Below are 22,592 nucleotides of genomic sequence, written 5' to 3'. Positions count from 1 at the left end.
GGGGGTCTAGGCTCAGCAACGTTATGTCCAAGGAATGATGTCAGCTGATGACCTGAATATACTAAATGACTAGATTATTCCATCAATAAACATTTTTATTTCCAAGATGACAATGCCAGCATTCATGGGGGTCAAATTGTGAAAGAGTGGTGCAGGGAGCACGAGACATCATTTTCACACATGGATTGGCCAACACAGAGTCCAAGATCTTGGTTAAAAATGAATGCAACACTGGATGGAAATAAATCTTGTGACAGTGAAGCTCCTTATCAAAACAATGCCACAGTGAATGTGTGCTGTAATCAAAGCTAAAGGCTACTGAGAGGGTGTGACCTTTTGCCAATGAATTTAAAGACCAATTACCATTTTTGATCAATACTGGATTTCAAAATATTCTTTACCCGATAAATCAAATAATCATGGTCGGGATAGATGAAAGGCTGTAATATGTGGATTTTTATTTGCACTGTGGCTACGAAGATCCAAAGGAAATAAAGTACTAAATTCTAATAATCCTAATAAATTAAATCAGACAGCTGCGTCAGTTCCTACGTCAACTGCACCTTGTGGTGGCCACCTTGCCCTCCTTCACGTGGCGCACAATATTGGCTGCCGTGTGGGTGGAGAGGTGACGGCACACAGAGTGGCTGATCCTCCTTGTGAGAAGCAACCTGCCAAAACAACAAAGCCTGCGAGGATTAAACAGAGAGAACGTCCTAATCCTCTCCTCCAGCGTGATGGATATGAGGCGGTGGGTTTTGATTACATACTACTCAGTCTAACGTGACACGGCGGCCAGACTTCATAGAAAGCCTGCGTGATTCCGCAGAGCTGAGGTAGCATTCAAGCTCGTGACCGCCAGTGTTCACACACACACAAACACACACACACACACACACACACACACACAAAAGACAGAGAGAGACCCACGTCTAAAATAATCGCTCACACACTCCCCCGCAGTGCTCTCCTAACAGATTTGTATGGAGTCACATGCTATCAGCATGGACAGACACGTTTCCAAGCACATGCCCTCTGCCTCTCTCCTCTTTTTTTTTTTCTCCAGCTCATTTTTTTTGCACCGTCTCCCCTCTCCTCTTTTCACTTTCCACACCCCTCTCTCCATCCTCCGGCCTCGCCTTCCACACAACAAAACCTGCTGTGTTGATGTTAAGGTCTGGGGTGTATTTCCGTGAGCAATGTGAGTCAGACTGTAGAATGTGGGCAGCGAGCGTCCACATGGCACAACAGACCACTTTTTAATTTAGCCCCGTCATTTTTCCATGACACACAGTGTAAACAATTTCGACCCAGCAGAGCGCCTCATTAAACCTCTGCTGGCTGCTCCCATTCCAATGTTCACTTGATTGAAGTTACTGCTTTTGAGGTGAAACATCAGTCTGAGAGGGAATTAGAGAATAAGCGATTCTCCACTGCACTGGATTCCAACCTTATGAAAACCAAAACTACTTGACTTTCAGCTTGTTGGTGTGGACTAGACCTAGGCGAACCGGCATCAAAGAAATGACGGCATCAAGGCTAAGTGTAACGTCACTTCATGTTCCCTTTGTCTGGACCAAAAAGGTTGCGCTTGAACGCAATGTCAAGATCATGACCAATGGCCAGCCGCCAGATACTGTCAACAATCTATGTCTGTGAAAAGAAATAAGTGGCCATTACACTTGAACCTTGCACCTACATGAACCTTTATTAGCAACATTGACGCAGTCTTTAATATTTGACTAATAATCAAAATAATGAAATAATGCCTCGTATAATAACGTCAGACAGAGCAGACTGGCCTGACCAGATGGAATTCAAATTGAGAGGGGTGGTGTAAAGCCTTTCATAATCCATTCAGCAAGAAAATATTAGCTATAATAAAAAAAAATAACCATAGAAACGGCTGGGGAAAACAATTGGAATCTGTCGCCAGAATAATACCATATGTACCCGTCTGGCTCCGCTTGCCTCGTGCGGTTCTGACCGGATTGACTCAGGTTACCATCCATTGTAGTTACAGTTTCAATGAAAATTTGTGAATGAACAGTGAATGTTAACTGTCAGTACTGCAGACCTACGCCTGAACCAAAGGTGGGAGAAGTTCAGTTTTCGTGTCACAGGAACAGCTGGGGCGAGCCAAACAATTACTTTACATATGAATATGTGTACTCGCATCGGCTGGATCGTGTTTGCATGTGTCCAGGACAAGAACCTCTCCTTTTGTCCAGCTGAATGGACAAGGCACACTGCATCCTTCGGGCCTGTCTGTTATTTCCGTCGTAAGAGTGTTGGTACGGCAACAGCAGCTGCTGCCCAGGCTGTACCGTCCTCCCGCCTGCAGGCTGCAAGAGCCGCGCTTGGCTGGCGTCTGCAGAGCGGAGGGAGGGAGGGAGGAGCAGGAGGACGAGCTGTATCTGTGTGTGACTGAATGTGCGGTTGTGGAGAGAGAGAGTTGTCCTCCTGCTGTCTGGCGTTGTCACGGAAGCCCCTTGGAGAGCTGCCAACCAGCCTCCAGGCCAACTGATTCACACAAGCACTAATGTTGCGGAGTTCACAGCTAACAATCATTTAGTTGCTATGGAGTCTTATAGGAAGTCTTGAAGAGCACGTCTCAGCAGGATTTTATGAATCGGATACCAAATAGGTTTGGATGAATGCGGGGAAAGGAGTCTGAAATTGTGCTCAAAACTGTGAAAACCAATCAAATGAGTCAAATGGAAACCGAAACAGGAGGATAATATATTGTATATATGTGGCATGAGGGAAAATGTGTTTGAAATTCTTCTAGCCTTTTTGCTCTCCCCTTTATAATCTCGCTCCTGCACCCTTGTTAAAATCATACAGGCTGTGTGGGCTACTTCAGAATATACGTAGCCTAACATCCGTTTTTATTTATTTATTTATTTTTTTGTTTTGACATTTGTGACTTTTTTATAGGACAGGAATCTGTTCAGCAGCTCGGAGGATGACTCATTTTGACATATGAAGAAGGTCAAAATTTACATTGTTATATAATGCAGATTGGTAGAGTTTGATGTACACCCACGTTGCTGAGAATGTAAACTATCTGATCAGAATAATTGATAATCCCCTCAGTACGTCTGTATTCCTGACTAAGTTCCCTGCTATAATTGTAGGAACAGTATCAGTAGAGCAGAACAGTTGACCGCTAGCTTTGGCCAGCTGATGGGAGGATTACTAAGCAAATCCCTCGGTGTCCTGGAAATCTTAATGAGCCACCTATAAATGTTGTCAGAGGGCATTTGGGATCATTGCACAGAACCATACGTGAAGATAATGCTGTCTGCATTTCCTCTGCTGGCTTTTCTTCAGCTCCTCCTTCTGCACCAGGAATGAAGGATTCGTCCTTAGTTCTCGTAACCGTCACTCATGTCACCTCACTGAGAAGAACATCATGGCAGAACCATGTGAGGCATGCAGGAGAAGTTTGAATATCTTTAAATGTACATCACTGGATTACTCAATCTTTTGAACACACTGTGAGTGTGCTGCAGCTGTTGCTGTGTTGCTACAATGACAACAATGTAAGGCCTTGGAGAAGTGAGGAATGAGCAGTTTCTCTGTTTCTAGGCAACATCAACTCTGTGGCGAGTTCAAAGGATCAGAAGAGAGTTCATGCTGTCACTCTTACGTATTCTGGTTAACTCGACCTAGTTTCTCATATATGCTCCTACGCTGACTGCCTGCGGGCCAATCGCGTCTTAATTCGATGATGGCTTACTTACGTGCCTTTTTTAACATCCTCTGACCATTTTCTGCTCTTTCTGCTCTTGTGCTCAGCAGGAGAAATTAGCAGCAGCAGAAATTTTAACCTGCAGCTCTGAGAAGTCTGCTTAACCCTCATGCAGCTCGTCCGCCTCCACCTATGCTTCAGTGATGCCTCTATTTTTTGTTTTCAGGTGACTGACCAACACAATATTTACAGTGCAGTGTGGGAGGATGTTCCTCTGCAGCAAATGGAGGAGTGCAAGTCAGAAATAAACCACAGAGTTGACGTACAGTAAAGTGAGCATTTTTAGCTTCTATATTTCCTTTCTAAAGGCCTCTTCTGTGGGAACAAAGTCATGATGTGCAGGAAACGATATCCGTGAAGGCAAAGAAAATACATTTAAAAAAAAAGTGGCTGTTACATAAAGTAGGAGCAAATCTGAAAATCACAACAAATTATAGTGAGATAATGCACTGACTATGTTACCCAAAGCATGGGAAATATAGGCACTAAAAGAAAAAAACAAAATAAAGCCAGTGAAAATTATGTAATCACTGATTTCTACATTAGTTTCCTGTGTAAATGTTAGAGCAGCACCAATAGTTGCCCTGTACTGGTGCTAATGTCTAATTACCATTACTAAAGGCCATACAAGGCTGGTCAAACTGCTAAAATTGGCAAATCCAGCCTTGATATATGAACCCTTACGTGACAACAAAACAGAGCTGGAATGGGTATAATGAATTAATCAGAGCATCCAAATAAAAGTGAATGGGAAGTCTATTGTAGCTGATCTCTTCATCTTCTGCTGACACCTGAAACCAAGGAGGACTTAGTGGGGATGCATAAAAGCCACACTCAGAGGTTATGCTGGGTAAAGAAAGACTCTGTCCTGCTTTGTGCCTTTCTAAGGGCGGGGCCGCAGGGAACGCAGCAGATGGCGGCTGCAAGTTCAGGACAGGCCACACTTTGACCCCGTGACTGGGTTGTCTATTTACAGTGAACAGGAACCTGCGTAAACGATGAGGGAAATGCAGAGCAGATGAGTAAAAAAGAGACAAATGATCAATGTACAGCGTATACAATTTTATTTTTGGTATTTTTATGTTTTTGAATGTGTCAGACTCATTTAAGCTGCAGTGGTGAAGCAGTTGCTGTAAAACAAAACCCTACCAAAAGAATGTAAAGTAATGACACAGTTAGCTAATGAAATGTTAAATATTGGCTTTAGGGAAGAGTGGATAGGCTGGTCAAACTGCTAAAGTATGTTAGCAATGTGTTGAGGATGGTTGATAGTTTAAACTGAGAAATGACGTCAGGTTCGACTTAGAAAAATCTGGTATCTGGAGCCAAAGGTTTTAATTAGATAGTTTGTATTCCTTTGTGGAAACCAGTTTGAAGAAAACCTGCATGTACGTATATCAGAAAAAAAAGGAGATCATCAGGATCTTCTGGCAGGAGCTGGGGTAGAGTATTTGTCTTAGCTGAAGCATAGAGCGTCCTTCATCTCTGGCCCTGCAGGACGTGTTGGAGGATTTTCCATTGCTCCCTGTGGTGGATTAGGCAGAGAACAGTGTACCCACCACTGAGCCGGGCGACAAAGACGCGTTGAAACAACAAGGAAGCTGTGTGGGCTGCATGTTCCCGGTGAAACCGTGTTAACATTACACTCTCTCTGTTTCTGCTTGCTGGGAAAACACCAAACATACCGATGTTACGTGATGTTCCTACGTCATGAATGTCGCAAAAGATTGGACGAAAAGCTTGAAAATGGCTTGAAAAGTGTAGAACCTTTCCCTCCGGACACTGAAGCCCTTTAAAACATCATAAACATAGTGATGGTTATGACTTGTAGTTCAAGAGGTGAGTAAAAAGCAGGTGGAGGGAGCTTCCCTCTGTGGTAATTCAGTGACTGGTTCAGGGATGGATGCTAGTGCTAATCATCTGCACCTGCTGGTGAGGCGTTCAGCTGCAGGTGTTCTAAAAGATCAGTGTCTTTCAAGAGGCCAAAAGGAGATTTTAAGGTAACACATATGCATTTTACAATGACACGAGGAAATGACTTTTACGTTGTTCCGCTGGCTGCAGTTCTGTAGGCAAATGCTGACCTTTTCATCTGGTGGTCGAAATGACCCGTGAAGTTCAGAACTGCTCCAATGCGGAACTGATCCAGAACCTGTATCTAAGCATCGGAAAACACACTCTGTTCCTCGCTGTTCACCAGAAGATCCAAAACCTGGCGTTCATGAATGCATGTTCAAAAATGAGAGATCTGGATCTGGGCACACCAGAAGGCAGCTAGACATAGCAGCCTGCTATGTTTCAATAAAGCCAACAAAAATAAGCCAACGCAGAAGTGCCAAAAACTGGAAGAAAAAAAAAAACTTTCTCCAATGGCAACTTGAGGCTGGCTCCAAAAAGTAAATGTAATATGAATTTATGCCAACCTTTTTGCCAAAGGGAAGCTAACTTTAGCAACTCATGTTACAAAGATAAATCGTTTGTTTCCTCTTTAGCTCCTCTGAAAGTTGAAAAAGAACATTCACAACATGTCTGTAAAGGTTCTCAGTCATCCAGTCTGTGGTATACCGAAGAACAAAACTAATACAAAGGCAACTGGACTTTACTTGAAGTCGTTTCGCTGCTCATCCTAGCATCTTCTTCACTTCTAAATGACTGAATGGCTGAATGAAATGATTTATAAGGGGCATCGGCGTGAAAAGTGCACAGCTTTGTACGTTTGGGGAACAAAACAACCCGTCCAAAAAAGGCATGGCTCAGCACAGCTTTCCAGGTCAGGACTCAGCAGTCCACCTACACCTGAAGGATGACGGGTACGCTTTTGAGGACAGCAACATCCACGTTTTAGCAAGAGGAGACAAAATGCTTTGAAAAGGATGAGCAGGGCAGGTGGACCAAGACATCAATTGTCTGCCACTTGCAGCAGATCTCAACATATGTCCTTAAAAGGTTTCACTCCTTGAGAGTAGAGTTACTGCCCATTAATTAGTCACCGAAAGTAAGCAAGATCAGAACTAATTGTAATGACTAGTGAGTGACTGACACCGGTCAGACTTGAGTTTCAGGTGGGGTGTACCATTCACAGATATTTCTTATGAAACCTGAACTCCCCACCAGGATCAGGGATGAAACATCTTCCAGAAACAGCTCCAGTAGCCTTTGGTTTGTTTTCCAGGTAGACATTCACAACTGTTTGGAGTGCAGGCACCTGGAAAACCTGGTTTGACAGGTAGCTATGGTGACTAATGTTGGCAGCTTCTGACAGAGTCATGTGACATGCTTACGCTCCGTTTTGGCATTTACCACTATCTCATACCTGTCACTGGGTCATTTAGGTGCTGTCATTTCTTTGGCAAGAACGGTCTCTTCTTGACATGAACTTAGATGTGAAGCCAAGTTCAAGGATAGCAGTCGAAAGCGGGAAGCTGTTTGGGACTTCATTCATTGAGGAAATTTAAAGGGCTTATATCAAACAATAAATCTCCGAAACGATTGATAGGGAAGATTCAGTGGCACGACACGAAGAGATTTCTTTTCTCATCCACACCTTCATACCTGTCCCTTGAGGCACACATGGTTAGTCATCTGCGCAGGATAAATAATTGCAGCTGCAGCTTAACTGAGGAAATAAGAATCTCACAATAATTTAGTGTTTATTAGAATTTAACGACTAAAGATGAATCGCAAACCGTGAGGCAGGTCAATCAAACAGCCTGTTTGAAGGCCTTTTATCAGACATAGATAAAACCATGACAGGTTCAAAAAAAAAAAAAAAAAAAATCTGTAGTCTCCATCTGTTAATGAGGAAAGGAAAAGGTTATCAGATTCGCAGCAGGAAACGGAAGATAATTTATTCCTGCTCATATGCCATCTTTATTCGGGCCAGCGTCTCAATTTCAAACCTGTGGCCATTGTGTTCAGAGGCATTCAACCTTTCCGTCAAAGGCATTACTGCTGAGACTGCTTGCATCATCGCAGGCTATTATGGTGGTAATTTCTCCGTCATGGAGAAAATTAAATTCATCAAAAAAGAGGGAAGTTATTGCAGTCAGGAGAGCTGACTTAAGTATATTTTATAACACCCATTTAGTATGGTTTATTATAATCTTTACTTCTATTGCACATTTTAAATCAGTATTACATAACGTTTAACAAAGACATAAAAATGAGCAGTTTTAGAAACAGGGACATAAAACAAAGATAGTAAAAATGACAACAAAGCACACAAAACTTAATTAAAACCCAGAAATACTCTCTGATAAATTAGGTAAGAAGAGATCTGAAAGAGATCACAGCTGATATGATTTTCTCAAACAGATCATTCCACAGCTGTGGGGCCCTAACTTTGAGTACCCTGCCCCTCTTTCCGCTTTTTTTTTTTTTTTTTTTCGCGGTTTGTTTTCAGCTGGGAGAGTAGACCTCTGCCTGAGGAGCTCGATATCTCTTTTTCTGGTTACCCCCGGTTAACAGCCTGGCAGCTGAATTTCATACTGTCTGAATTCAAGTGATTGATTTATTATTCATCACCTGTTAAACAGGCTAAGCAGACGGGACTAGCTCAGTTATATAGGCCCTAAAACTTATTGTTATGTTGCATGTCTGATCTGACACCAACATGTTAAACTGTTACATAAAGTCCGAAGAAAAATGTTTCCATTTTTCCTTTTAGATTCGTTTTTGGTCATCTAAGGGAAACATCAGGCTTTTTAGCTGCTAAATGCTCAAAGCCTCTTTCTAACTTTATCAGCCTGACATTTTATGCTGACAGTTAATTGCACAGGTTGTTCATGTTCCATCCACTAAGTTGAGATCGGTTCTATTCTCAGCCCCACATCCAATTTTGAACAATTTTGAGCATTTTGGTACTACGCTGACACCATGAAAATACCGGGTTATCCTCGACTTCCCTGAAGTGCAGTCGCATTGCCACATTCTAAATACACTGGATATAGTTCACACCAGTATAAATGACCTTTTAATAACTGGTTAAAGCTTGTGGTTGTTGTAAAAACAAATCTGAACTAAAACATGCATCAAAGGGATTAATCATCTTGCCACAAATTGGGCATTTTTCACCAATTTGTGCAGTTAAGTGTGTAAACCAATTTCAGTGTTTCTTCTGATTACGTTCTACTTTGGCTTTTTTTTTTATTATTATTTGTGTGCGTTTGTGAATGCACTGAACGCGCACTTCTTGTGCCGCTTTCTAAAGACCGAAGGGCTCCATGCGCTCATCAATGAATTACATCACTTCATCAAACGTCTCCTTAGCAGCTAGAGGTGAGTAGGTGTGGTGGTTGGCTTCTGCAGTTTGTCGCTGTACGATTTCTGTGCTTGCATTGTTATGATGTGCAACACTGTCATATGCAATCTGGGGGTTGAAGTGATAAAGAAAATGTAAGTCAGATGTTTTTCTGTGCATTTTGGTGTTTTTTGGACTGAAACCATCCCCTGTATCTGGCAACACACACTACTGTCCCAGTGAGCTCCTTGGAATGCCCTCCATTGATGAAATCACCTCGATTACAATGGTTCTGCTCAAAACTGCCTTTTCCAGCCTTTCTATTCCTGCATTAAGAGCGACTAATGGGCCGTTGCACAGACGGCTTTGAATACCTTTCCATCCTGAATATATTTGCACAGTGTCTAGCTATGACACTGGCAGAAATTAATTCAAGAGTGCAGACTCTTTCATGTGAGTAAGAGCTTTTGTGTGACTTGTGCGGTCGCCCGTGCAGCAGTTTAAAATGGAGGCCGTCCAGAATTACATGCCACAAAGTGCATCAGTCACAGATCATCCAAAGTCCTCTGTGTTACGTAACAGCCCTGCATTTCAGGTAGGATCGCTGGCCTGCGCTAAAGCCTCTGTGGACTGAATGCAGATCTATTTAGAACCAAAAAATAAATAAATAAGTAAATAACAAACAAACAAACAAACAAAAATCAATAAATCATAGCAAGGGAGCACAAATGTTCGAGCGTATACCTGCACACACACCCACACTGCAAAACTCCTGCCAGATTTTATCAGTGCATCGGAGGAGATGAACTCGATGATCTACACGAGTGCGTCTGCAGCAGCCTGATTTGATTTCTTTTCATGCTCTGTCACGTCAAAAACCCCTCATGACCCCAGTCGACGTGACAACCCCGCTCGTCAGCTTCGGATGCTGCTTATTCATCGGCCTCCTCATGACTCCTCATTAGGGATCCATCTGTTTCCTCTGTGGTGTGAAATCTACTAGCCGATGTGATCGGAGGCACTGATGCGGCGCTTTAAGTATGCGAAAGCAAAAAAGTGGTGGGGAAGTTTCATTTTGTCTTCCGAGGCCAGACGCTATGTATTAATCGACAGGTCAGTTTGTGTTGTTGTTGCCTGGTGTCTTTTTTTTTTTTTTTTCCCTTCTCCGCCCTGCACGCCACTGGCTGCCTGCATGTCACCCAGATCACAGTCAAGAACCCTCACAGCACAATCATTCCAGTTGCTGAATAATACAAAGCAAACAGTGACCTACTTTCGAAGTAGGGAACAAGCTACAGAGAAGACCCGGAGTGGAATCCAGTGGGAAGCTGGACTGTGGGAGGAGTGCAGTCGGGTCAGGAGGCGGGCGCAGCTCTGACTGACAGATTTCAGTTTCGCTCCGAGCTGCCGTGTGGGAGGAAACAGTAGTGGCTGTGTGGCGAAGACGTGAGCAGCAAGCGTGGTGTGCCATGTGCGCTCCAGACTCCGGTCCAGAAGGCCTCGGCTGCGCACATCCGCGGCTTACAGCCTCCTGTAAATGTGATTAAAACAGGCAGGCACAAGAATACTGCAGCGAGCCCCTATCCTGGAGGCCTCCCTGCACAAGGAATGCAGTTCACAGAGACAGGGCCTCATACATGTGTCACACCATCAATCTGGGCAATGTACACTTTTTGAACCTGGACCCGGGCCTCTGCATTCCAACTATTTTCTACCTTTTGTTTGTATCACGCTTATCTACAGCTGTGGGTACAGACGTAGCACTGCACTTGTTGCTAGGGAATATTCTGCAGCCCTATCGTGATTAGGCATCAATTACAGACTGGTCAGAGATGGATAGGTCTTGTATTAAGAATAATTAATGAGTACATTTAAAAACGGAATCATCTGCGACTCCATAACTAGAACAAAAAAGACTTTCCTGTGATCTGATGTTTTATATTTAAAGAAGCCTTGGGCAGGAGTGACATGTAAAAAAAAAAAAAAAAAAAACAGGCCTAAAGAAGCGAAGCAGACCGAAATGACGAATGCTACATCTGCACCCAGCTCCCATTCATCAAAATCTGGACGTGTTGCATGCGTGACTCCTACACACGGGACAAGTGTAATTCAGGGCGAGTCCTGCCGTGACTTGTACAGAAAAGACGGTGTCTGTATCAAGTTCAAGTTATGACCTTTTTCTGACATCAGGAGCCATAATGTGAGTTTCCCAACCACAGATCACAGACAAAAACATGTAGATGTATAGGGTGCGGGTGAGAATTCTTTCTAGGTTTGTCACCCCCGTGTCACACCTTATGCTTTATCCCATTTTATTCATTATTCACTCCTGTTTGTTAATGCACAGACTCTGGCAGTAGTTGCTTAGAGACGTTAATTTAATATTTGTCAGGTTCAGCGACTGTCAGACAGGAGATAATCGTACACATCATGTTGAATAACCTGTCTTCTTAGTGACTGCCATTTATTCGAGACATTTGTAGGTGTTAATTTTCACCAAAGGGGCCAGAGTTTCTGCAAAATACCCTTGACTCTGCTTCTCTGTACATCTCTACAAGCCTCCCAGCTTGTAGAGATGTACAGGAATTGTGAGCCTGGTGCTTGCAATTCCCACAGTAGCTTGTAAAACGAATGTACTCGCACGAAAGAGCATTTCAGGTGTTTTGAGAGCACACACCTACGACATGTTGCTGTTCTCTCCAGCTCTGACCCAATGACCCGATTAGCAAAACACTAATTAGCAGCGGCACGGCTTGAAGCACCTCCGTGCCCGCCGTTGTTATTTCGCCACTTTGCACGGATTTGGTTCATAAACTTCCGCATTATCACTCGGGTGGGGCAGACTTTTGCATTGTCTTGCGAAAAAAAAACGCACGTCTCGTTCTTACGCACATTTACGTAATCGTTCCACGGCTATGAAAACTTTCACACCTAGTTTGTTGTTCCGAAACCATGAACGTCACCTCCCAGGTCAGTTTGTTTGGGCTGCTGGGAAGTCTTTTCTTGACTGTACTGAAGAGTATTAGAAAAAAAAAATAGAGTGGGTAGATTTTTGTTTCATCACGCACTTTGAGAAAACAAAATCGAAATTTCGAGAAACAAAGTTGAAATACATTGTCTTTCAAACCAACAGTACTGTATGCGTGTGGTACCCCTGATACTCAGCAGAAGAGTATTGGGGCTTAATTAATGAATCAATGTATTGTTATTATTTTTTCAGTTATATTTCTGATATGTTATATTGGACTGTTGCATGTCATCAGTGGCCTGGATATTATCTCACACACTGTTGCCTTGTCCCCTGAGGGAGGGACCGAAGTCATCCACAGACATGCTGTGGTCTGGGAATGTATGTATTTACACTTTTTCTCTTGAAAAACTTTTTTCTCAAAGTGCACGATGAAAAAAAATCTACCTCCTCTAATTTTTTTTCTCATGGGTGGCCCTAATACGCTTCCATATAAACCAAATCATGGTTAAATGCAGCATTTTAAAATGCTGAATAAACTGGTCCATGGATTGGAACAAAATATTGGTGGAAAAAGTTTTGAGTTTTGACTATAATAAGCTTGTTAGCTCAAAAATAATCAGCACATCCAGACGCTGACACCAGTTTTTCTGGTGGTCTTAAATCTGATCTTAAATCAATCACTTGCATCTCAGCTCGCCTCTGTTGGCCGATACTGGTACTGCATCTTTTTGATCCTTGTTAAAATTGGTCACACGTTAAACCATATATTGCATGTCTTGTCTTCATCGCTGACATCCAGAGAAAAAGATGCAACGGCCTGCATGTCCTCTTTGTGAGAGTGTCTCAGCAGAGGAGGGCAGCAGGAAGCAGAGTTGGACATCGGAGAGGGACATGTAGAGGCGCGTCGTCCACACTCTGCATCCAGCAGCGGTAAACATGCATGTGTGCATAAGCTGGGACAGAGTCGCTGGTAAAAACAGAGTTCACGCTGGGCTGAGGTCCACAATTACAGGTCAACAAGGGTCGCGAGCTTGTCAGCACCTGCTGGTACAGCCAGGCTCGGATTGACCTTCAGCTTGTTCTCTGCTAATCAAACGAGACGGTGACTAATGGATGACACAACGGACCTTCTGAAGGTGTACTTCTGCTGATTAGGTTGAATCAGGGTTCATCAATACAGGCCAAATTTGATCATTTATCAAACGTGGTACTGGCCTGTCAGTATCAGACATGCAGTGACATCTATATTGTTAACTGAAAGCCACATATCAGAAAACTGTGCTTTTTACCTGATGCATACGTAACTTAAAATCAAGATGTTCATATTACATTTCCCTTTGTGTCTACATTTCTAAGGTTTAGTATTCCCCAAATAAGGTGTTCTCTTTTTATTTGAAGCATTTGAATAAATATGGTGGTCCACACATTACCACTATCAAATCGTTGCTGCAGATGTAATTAATTTAATGACACTCTACCTCAGACTTGGCCTGAACAATGGATTACAGGTGGAGACCCATCGACACGAGACACAACACACAAATAAGTTATACCAAAGCATGAGCTCAGCGTTTTTGCCCGTGAGGAACCTCAAGAAGGATCTTAAGAGAGAAATATATTGAAGTTACAAGAATCTGATCTGACCTGATGAATATTATTCAGCGTTTGTTAAAGCGCATTTTCATCGAGTCTTTGACCTCAACGCTGACTCAAAAAACCCTGGAGCTTCCAGTTGCAGCACAGGTGACCTCCATTAAGCAGATTATGTGAGTTCAGTGCACACACTTTGGTGAGGATACATTTTATATTTCCACAGGATTGAATGCCCCTTTGAAACACCAAAAAAAACAAACAAAAAAAAGCAGTTGAATATTTGAGCTGAGGACGACGTGGACGGGAGGAAGCGGTGCTAATCAGCCTTATTCACTCATTACAAAGTGAAGTGCTTTGACGAGAGCGGACCCGGGAGCCCTCTCATCATTATGAGTGGTCAGTGTGTGCTCTCAGGTGCGTCGCGCGCCGGCTCGTAGGTGGTTGTGTAAGTCACCTTCGCCGTGTGTTCAATAGCGGGTCAGCACCTGCATTTCATGTGCCACATGGGGAAAGGTGCTGCTGTAAATACTGGTGTTGTGAACGTGGGCTTGCTTACAATATTATTGCGCCTACATGGACAATTATACTGATCTGCCACAACAATAAAACCACTACCTGGAGAAGTATGCGGTGCAATGATCTGCTGGGAAATGTTTGGACCTGGTCTTCATGTGGATGTTACTTAGACATGTAGCACCCATCTAGACCAGACCATTCACCCCCACCCCATAGCTATGGCACTCTTTGATGGGAGCAGCCATCCCCAGCAGGATGCAAAAGATGGTCATAATGTTATGCCTGATCAGTGTATATGCCACTAATAATCAAATCTATATCCCAGTCAAGTTTAAAAAAATGTGTCATCTATGAGAACAGACAGGTCTGATCAGAAGGAATTTTCAATTAGAATGAGAGTGGTGGTGTAAACCTTGGATAATCCGCTCTAAACACTTGAATAAATCCATTCTTTCTGCACATGGTCACCCACAAGTGGGGTAAACATCAGGTGACGAGCTTCCAGGAGGGACACAAACATAGAGGTAGCAGCGCATAGAGGTAGCAGCACAACAAAGTGCTCCATGTGGACAGCGACGTTGAAAACGTGGCTCCACCTCGGTGACCTTCGCCCAGTATTCAATAAATTCAATGTTAAAGGAAAAGAAAAAAAACTACTTTCTGTTCTGTTCTGATTGATGTTTTTGGGCAAGTAAACACATTTGTCTTATCAGATTCATTAGAGCAGTTGTAAATCTTATTAGTGACGACTGCTCTTTTGAACCAAGTTAAATGTCTGACGCAAAACATTTCCTGATTCACTATCTGTTTTGACAGATGAGAGTAATTAGTCATTTTGCTAGTCATTTCTGCTGGAAAGGTGCCAACACAGCTGAACCCATGGTCAGTTCGGAGTTATGTTTTGTCTTAGCACGATGTGTTTGCACCTTAAATGAGGGTAAACTGGATTGACACTGGTAGTGTGAGAAGACATTTTTACGCTCGGCTTGGCGTGGGGCATGAAAGATGCTGTTTAACTTCTTAAAACGAAAAGAAATCGGTCATGTTCCCATCGTGTTACATAATTTTGAATCCAGCTAAAGGGTGTGCCCTCTTCTTCTTGTTTTAAATAATGGTTTAAATAGAGAATTAGCACCACCAACTAATTACATCAGTAAACAACTCCAAATATGTGCGGGTTTGGATGGGATCGTGATTACTGTTACTTATCCTCATAAAATGTTAAAGGGCTTTTACTATTTAAAAGTTGCTTTCAGGAAACAGTAACACCTGTTGCACATAAATAACTTTTTTATTTCAGTTGTGCATAAACGTGTGCTATCAATTTTTCAGAACAATACTAACATCTAGCCATTTTTTGACCCATATTAAGACCAACGTATCCGGCTAAAACACGCCACTTAGATAAAATACACAGACTGTTATTAGAATTATTCTTAAAGTTTAGCGTTGACGACAGATTTCCTGAATTCATTCATTCCAGGATGCCCCCGGCCGAAGTGGCTGCACATTCACAACCAGTTGAAAAGCCGGCGTCATGTGTGTCCTCCTTTTGGCAACAGTCTCATGTGTTACAAAAGCCTCAACCATCAGGGAGCTGGTAGCCGTAGAGACATGATGCAACAAATTCAACGTAGCCGTTATATCATGTTGTGAAGTAAGCGTTACAAAATGGAACCGTGGCATAAGATGTGATTTTTGCAGCGACAGGAAGTCCTGTACATGTGCACGGCGGCGGCGGTCTTCGCAAGGCCGAAATGATTCGAGCTCGAGCAATTTCCCTGCTTGAAAGTCGTTCTGTTTTGCTGGCTGTGTGGAAGGCCACTAATGCGCCGCCGACAAGAGCTGGGAAGAAAGAAAAAAACAAAACAAAACAAACCTTGGTGCAGTGTGAAAGCGGACTCGTTGTTTCCTTGGGAACTAAGAGCAGGCTTTCCATCTCTGAGCTGAATGCTGGGAGAGTGACACCGACCAATTAATCGGTGAGAGAGACGGCGGTGCTGTGCCTCTTTAAATTATCTTCAAGAGCCTTTTGAGTCACCTTAGTGATAAATGCAATTAAAAAGCAAGAAGGAAAGAGCTCTGTGCATTATTAAAGCTTTTACCCTACCTGATGTGCATTCAGTGTTTTTTCCCCAACCTCCTTGGGTTTCTCTCAAAATGCTCTCAAAGTAACTCGTCTACATTTTTTTTATTATTATTATTACTGCGCTGACACAGTGGTGCTCCAAGTCTATTACTCTAATCGGAGCTTTTATGGGGCACTATGGTAAACGGAATCCTCAAATCGTAATAAAGTCCACCTATGGTGCATGCCGCTACATTTTTTGATGTTTTTACAACCGTTGCCAATTCTCTCAAGCTCTCCATTCCACTGTGTCTTCTCACTGTGATCTATGAAAAAATGTCCAAACTACATATTAAAAAAGTTTGTTGTATGTGGTGCTAATGGAGATGTCATGGATGGTTCGCAGCAAGCTGCACACAGCCAGAATTTTAAGTTTATTTCGTAGCTCACGTTTTATATTAAGGGCGTAGTGTGACCAATATGTAGCAAGTGGAGGAGGGTGTGGTGGATGGATGCGCTGGGTTTCGTAAGTGGGATGAGGACAAAATATTTTAAAATAGTTTAAATAAAGCTGCTGTTTATAGCATAGGTCTTCAACAGGGGGTCCGCGACCCCTAGGGGGTCTGCAGAGGTACTGCGGGGGGAGGGTTGCAAAATCTTTGATTGATTAGACATTTTTTGTATATTTTTTTTATTTCCCATCACAAATTTAAATGTCTTTAAATACACATTAACATGAATCCAACATACTTAGTAGAAGGATGTGGGATAGCTTAAAATTGAATGCAAAATGATAATAATAATTTATATGTATAAATAGCACTAGGCTGAGTTTAATATAGAACACATATATGTGTTGTAAATGGCTCATCCTCTAGGGGGCGCCCTCACTGAATACTGACGCTATCTGCCTGGTAAATTCATATAGCTTTTTTGTGTGCCTCCTGATGTACTGCTGTGTTGTTACAGCTAAAAATGTGTCATCTTCTAGGACCATGAATATCAATCATGATTATTGGTCCTGTCTGTGAAGTTCATCCCCTGGGGAGCAATGAAAACAGAAAACGTGCAACCACATAGTGTCAGTGGACAAGGGGTTCTTTCTCTGGTGACCAAGAATGCCCACACAAAATGTCAAGAATCAGTTAATTTTCATCACGTCTTGACTTAAGCGAAAAATATGTCCAGATGTGTGTCCTTGTGGCACTTTTAAAAAATTACAGAGTGACCAAGATAATTTGGAATTAGTCCCTGTGGATCACAATCATTCATTGTTCATTTCTTGACCACCTATAATAGGAAAGTTTATAGATACAGAACAATTCTGATCCATAAATATAAACTATTTATCTAACCAGCTCCAAAAATACGAACCCTTCTGCAAACAGCACGATTAAACCTTGCTCCATCTCTTGCACATCAGCTTTAATTATTTATAAATGCGGGTGTTTGGATTTCTGTTAAACAAGCCAATTCCCAACAGCTTCGTGTTGTGGTTCTTTATCGAGATCTAAGGCTTCAAATTCAAATGAGGGCAAATGTTTTTGGTTTGGTTTGCAAATTTCTGATGCTATTGGTCAGGTGAATGACTTCACAGATACTTGTGAGCATGACATGTTGTGTTCTGTTATGAAATATGAAATTTGACATGTGATCAACACATTTCAACGCATCAAACGCAATTGCTGTGGCATGTAAATCCGGTATCTTGAAGTGTTTTGCGTTGAAAGAAACGTACAAATGACCCTGGAACGAGGAGTCGTCAGCTTTTTTGCCTTATCAAACTGGAGTAAAAGTGTCCTTGACACAGATTCTTCCTTAGGGGCTGTGCAAATGAAAGTTTCTGGGAAAATGTATTGAGAGACCAGATGGGAGCTTTTTACACCTTCAACGTGTCAGTAGTATTATGTGTTGATTCACACAGACCGGGAAAAACAGAACAGGAGATGTAATGGGAGACTTAACTGGGACATGGACCGTAGCGATTTCCAGCCAGAAAAGCATCAAATGTACTGTACGGATTAAAAAAAGAAATAAAATGCATTTGGCATGATTCACAGTTTTGCTGAAGATCACGACTGTACAACGTGTACTTCGACGGCTACAGGACGTGTCTCATAAAAAAACAGGGACGTGGTGTAGATGATTTCCGCCAATGTTAGTGTCTAGGTTAATGCATACCGTGAAACGTTTTCTATTATTAGCGATACGCTGAAAATTGAACAACCCGTCAATCAATCAACCATCCAACCTTTTTTCACAGAAACCACTTTGACCTGTCACAGCAGAGACGGCGCTTGTCTTAAATATGGCCACATTCCACACAGATGAGGTCTAGCTGCTTTCTGGGAATTTAAGTGAACACTGCCATCATTGTCAGAACTGTGACCATTCAAAACATCTATGGCATTTGCATGCATGACAGAATCTGGTAGCCAGCCTGGTGTCAGGAGATGACTCTAAATCACATTAGGCGCTATCAAAAGACGTTTTTTCTTCGGGTTTTCAAATCTCATCTTGTAGTCTCAGTTGAGATCTGACAACCTCTGATCTGAGCCCCGACGGTGTCGGTAAATGAGAATAACAGATGTGCCCGCGTTGGAAGCGGCGATCTGCTAATCCGATCTGCTCTGCTAATGTTAAGAATATCGGTTGTCCACTTTAACAACTTCACAAGATGATAAAATGTAATATGATGTGCTTTGGTTTTCAAGTGGGTGATAATCTAATAAATATGAAGCTTCCACTTGGATTTTTTGGCACCTCCCAGCAGTGGAATTTATAAACGCCTTCAAAATCTTGCACCTTGTAGCGATTTGATCAATAAGTAATACTTAAATCTCCTAATCATTGCAACAGATTTGTAAGTATTCTCATGTTTATAGCCGTATAAAACCGCGGGGAATGAAATGTGTCCTCCCAGTGTGCCAGGCGTGTTTGTGAAGCTCTAGAAATGCTTCCCGGGGCAGCCAAACTCGTTGCTGTCCCTCTTACAGCGGTCCAAGAGGATCTCATGTGATGTTTTCGGACCACTCGATGAACCCGGGGGCACCTCTTGATCCCGGGCCCTCCAACGCCTTAGAGGCACATGTTTTAAAACAGGTCCATCAGATAAAATGGGAGGAGAGGTCAGATTGAAGACACCGAGGGCCCCACATGAGACGACACGGAGCAGAAGCACCCGACGCTGGTCGCGTCGAGTGTTTTCAGCATCCCATTAGCATGTAAGCATCAGCGGCATGACCCGTGTTGTGAGGCCTCTGAGTGCTCTCAGCTTCCATTTGATGCTGCTGCTGAGAGAGCTTTTGAAGCGCCGAGACTTCAGGTGTATTTCAGGTGTCTGGGAGCTGGTCCAGGTGCAGCTGTAACCCAGGGTTAAAGTCTCCATGGAGGGTCGCCTCATCCCTGGGATCCTCGTTGGCAACAAACGCCCACACAGCCTCCCAGAGTGGAGCATCTCTTCCTATCTGCTTGAAAACCACCCACACATCTTTCCCTCTCTCTTTCACTGTTTTTTTTTTTTCTTTTTTTATAACTCTCCCACTCTGTCTCCATCACGCTCGCATCCCTTTGTCCTCGTTCCCCTCGCGCCGCTCTGCCGCCTGTGGAAATGGCTGCCGCTGGACGTCGAGGGTCTCGGGGAGTGGAAGACTGCGTGTTCGGAACAGGCCTGCTGCGAAAGGTGCGAAGGCTCTCCAGTCCGGTCCAGCGCTCCGACTCAGTTTCAACGTGTGTGGACGTGAAAGTCCGCATGCTCTGCTGTGCACTGCCATCATGTGGTCAGCAGGAGCGTGAACGTGAGGCTGAAATGTCAGTTTTTCTACTTAAATCTGGTAACAGATAACAAGGGATTTGTTTTATCTGAAGAAGGTGCCGAGGAACAAAATGTCTCGCATTGGACGTTCCTGGAGAGCAGACACCTCGCAATGGCTCCTGCAACACAAAAAAGAAAGGATGGGGGCACATTTATTCTACAAGGTCAGAGCACACAGAGTGTGTGATGTGAAGTGAATCTTAACGTGCAATGCAGTGACTGCTTACAGACAGAAAAAAACCCCACCATGATTCCCTCGTCACTTCACATGACATGACAAGCACAGATAGTGAAACAGTTCAGGCCGAGAAAAAGAGGAAGTTGTTTGGTATTGCCTTTGTTGACGTGGACCATACGTGCAGGAAGAGGCTCTGTTGCATGTCGTGCAAAAGTGCAAAAGTGACATTTTTGCTAAACTGTGCCTTGTTGTTGGAAGGTGAACCCTCTGCAACATTAATGTCCCCAAATTTGAATCTCAGTGTAGTGTCAACCTGTAACTCACTCTTAGCAGCCACAACCTTCATCACGCAGAATTTATTTTTAGTTTTATAGAGATTTCCACCGTAAATCTGGCATGAATGGAGAAAATGGATATAAAGACCAAAAACTGCTTGTTAAATGTTTATTTCTGCTGTAAAGTTTGACAGGTCTGTGGAGACAAGCTCACTTTTTGGAGTCGGCTTCTAGTGGCCACTGGAGGAACTGCAGGTTTTTGGCAATATGTCTTAACAAATAGATTCAAATAGGAACAAACTATACTGTGAAAACTAAGAGAATTCATAATGAAAGTAGAAAATGTGATCCACCAGAAGCTTGTTTCACCAAACCGAGATGTGGACCATTTCCAAGTTTTGCTATCTTGTTAAATTTCAAACATTTGTCAAATAAAATCCCACGCTGTCAACCAGTGCACTGAAACGTTTTGTCTTCAATTTGAAATAGGAAATACTTCAAAACGCGTCTGAAACTGAACAGGCCAACAGAGAGAAGTTCATAATCCAGCTGCTGAAGCCACAGCTCTCATTGGATATAATCATGTGTCTGTTTGTCTGAAAGACTGAAAGCCTTGTTGTTCTTCCTGTGTTATGTCAAAACAGGGGCTGAAATAATTACCAAGTAATTGGATTTGGCGTCTTAAAATAGGAATGATCATAAGAGGAAATCCATGTAGAAAGGGAGGTTTTGTGTAACCGGGATTGGGCTTCAGTTCTCAGCTCTGCCTGGCTCGTTTTATTATTTCCTTGTATTCCGGTAGAAAGATCCAGCGTTCGTGGCCCGTCACATCCGCCATGGGTGGTTTTCGTAAGGTGCCTAAAGGAGCTGCAGTCTGACATAGATACAGATATAATCAGAGGATTAGATTCCTGGGAGACTTTCCCTCTGAGAGTACAAACAGCAAGCAGCCACATGACCTGAGAGAGCAGCTCATAAAAGACACCAGACTGTGGTTTTGGGCGCCTGTTAGCGGTTAAGGTCGTCATTTAAAAGGAAAATCTAAAAGGGAAAGAATTTTCATTAAGAGAAATGCACTTCCGAGATCTTTCTTTTTTCTTTTTTTTTCCACAAAGATGGTTGTCTCTCCACCACCTCTCCGAGCCCCTTCCAGCTTCCAGAGTATCAACACTCAATGCAGGCAGTCGCAACAAGCTCTGGTTTCTATGGCGACTCCACCTACACAGCAGGCAGCGGAGGCAACGCAAACCTGTTCATAATGCCTGTCCCCCTTTCATGCATCCAAAAAAATGCATCCTTTTTTTCTTTTTCTTTTAACCTGTGTTTTAAATGCTGCTGTTTTAGTCAGCCTCTCCTGCGTGAGCCGACTATTTGCAGACTACGTGATGTGTGCCGTGTGTGCAGAGGAGCCCGTCTGTGTGTGGGGCTTCGGGCATGAGCTCACCAAACTCGTTAGTGATTACATAACTTTGTTATTTTCAAGAGTTTGTAATGCGTGCCTTCTGCTTGAGGCAGACCTTCCAGAGTCTGAGTGCTGAAACGGCGCAAACTGCTAGAAATTTTGGAATCATTTGACGGGGACAGACACCTCCTGTCACTTATATAGCACCTTTTGGCTCTTTTTTTTTTTTTTTTTGCTTTAGTGTTAATCAGAACCCTTCTCATCCACACACCAGCGGAGGTGGAGCAGCCATGCAAGGAGGCCACCTGCCATTGAGAGCACATGGAGGGCCCAGGGGTCAAGCCACTAATCCTTTCGAGTCCACTGCGGAATAACCAACTAAAAATCTAAATGTGGCACTGCATAGATAAATAAAAGATCACTCATGAATGCCATTAAAGCCTTTGCCATCTCCTCCGTCTGTGTAAATAATTCTGCGCACACTCGTTAATGAGAGCTCCCAACCTGCTCCCCTGCAAGTGCAAAAGATGACTTCACCCACAAGTGCAGAACTTTCCTGTCAGCTCTAGGAACTTCGCATCATTTCTGGCGCACGAAATGGCGAAATCACACTCGCATAGTGTCCTAGTCTCTTCAGGTACTGTTCTTTTTGACTCCGGCTGCTGAATGGGTTTTCGAAACCAATCCCTGGTGCGGGATGAAGGATTAATGGAAGACATTAACCTCAGCGTTATATTTGAGCAGAGTTTGCTTAAGTGAGGAAACACCTTCGACACAGC

This window comes from Mugil cephalus, chromosome 20 (genome assembly GCF_022458985.1).
Source record: "Mugil cephalus isolate CIBA_MC_2020 chromosome 20, CIBA_Mcephalus_1.1, whole genome shotgun sequence".
Classification (NCBI taxonomy): Eukaryota; Metazoa; Chordata; class Actinopteri; order Mugiliformes; family Mugilidae; genus Mugil; species Mugil cephalus.
This window is presented reverse-complemented; position numbering follows the sequence as displayed.